Raw genomic sequence first — 1,513 nt, forward strand, 5'->3', positions numbered from 1 at the left:
TCTTCTAGCTTGCTAATATTGAAAGACTTATCTTCAAGCTCACAGATTTACTTCCATTGATTCAAATCTATTCCTTTGCCCTATCATTATGTTGTCTATTTTAGACATCTTAGTATTACTCTTTTGGGATTCTGTTTCCAGGTTCTGTGTTGTCTCTAATCCTTTATCTATTCTGTTTGTTTGTTTCTGTATGTTTCCTTGAATTCTTCCTTAATTTTCAATGACCTTTCTGTCAATCATTTGGTGGTGCCTATAGATCTCATTCTCCTGAATTCTTTTTCAGGGAGTTCCAATGCCATTTTTCCCTCAAACATTGTGGTGCTGTTATTTGTATTTACATGAAGACTGTGTTCTGCTGTATTCTTACACACTCTTTGACTGCCTTCTAGTGTGTGTGACTAGGGGATGGTAGCATGTTCACTGTTTGTGATGCATGCAGCTAAACTTTGGATGGTTTTGGCTGATTTGGGTTGTAGTAGTTGATCAGGTATATTGCTGTTGTTATTTGTGTATGACATTGACTCAGTTCCAACTCATAGAGACCCTATGTAGGCCATCAAGGAAATGTTCTTAGGTTTGAAGCTCAATATCATCAGCAAAAACAAGATCAGTGGTCAATTATGGAACAGATATTGCTCATATTCAAGTTCAGGTTGAAGCTGAAAAAGATTAAAACAAGTTCATGAGAGCCAAAATATGCCCTTGAATACATCCTACGTGAAATTTAGAGATCATCTCAAGTTCATATTTGATTCTTCAAATTCTTGACTGAAAACAAGAAAAATCTTGGTATGACATCAAGAGCATCATAAAAGAAGAAAGTAAAAGATAATTAAAAAGTAAATAAAGACAAAAAAAAAAAAAGAAGAAACTTTTGGTGGGGCTTGATGGTAGCTAGGGTGGAGGTACAGTGAAAGATGTTGTCAGCAATAACACAGAACACCAGGCAAAGCAGATCCAGGGCAGAGCTCCAAAACTCGGATCCACAGAGATAGGAATATTTAAAGGTTTGAAGGCTTATAGCTTGTGGAATTTGGAGCTGAAGTAAAAAATCAAGTACTTTTGAATCTGCTGGGCAGGGCTCCGAGGCCCGAGCCAACATCCTGGGCGAGACCAAATGGCAAGATGAAACAGGGGGAGCAGAAACACCACAGAAAAACTCTATAGGAGCCTTGGGACAAAGGTGGACAATATACTTTGTCAATTTTGTTTTGTTCTGATTTTTCTTTTTCCTTTGGTATCTGGAAATTCGTGTGCTCACTGTTTGCACACCCCCATTCTGGTGAATATAGGGAGTGCCTGAGCCAAGTGGCCACCCCTCACACTCACCACTGGTGGGTTCTTCTGCCATGCATGCTCACAGATACTCAGCCCAAGCGGAGACCTGAACTTTTATTATCTGTTTCTTTTTTGTTCCGTGTTTTATCACAGAAAAGACTTAGAAATGGCTGAAGGGAGGGAAAGAGAGTTTAAAGGCAAAACAGGCCAAAGGTTGGATTGGAGCCTGAAGTAT

The sequence above is a fragment of the Chrysochloris asiatica genome, unplaced genomic scaffold (assembly GCF_000296735.1).
Source record: "Chrysochloris asiatica unplaced genomic scaffold, ChrAsi1.0 scaffold00208, whole genome shotgun sequence".
In the NCBI taxonomy this organism is placed as follows: Eukaryota; Metazoa; Chordata; class Mammalia; order Afrosoricida; family Chrysochloridae; genus Chrysochloris; species Chrysochloris asiatica.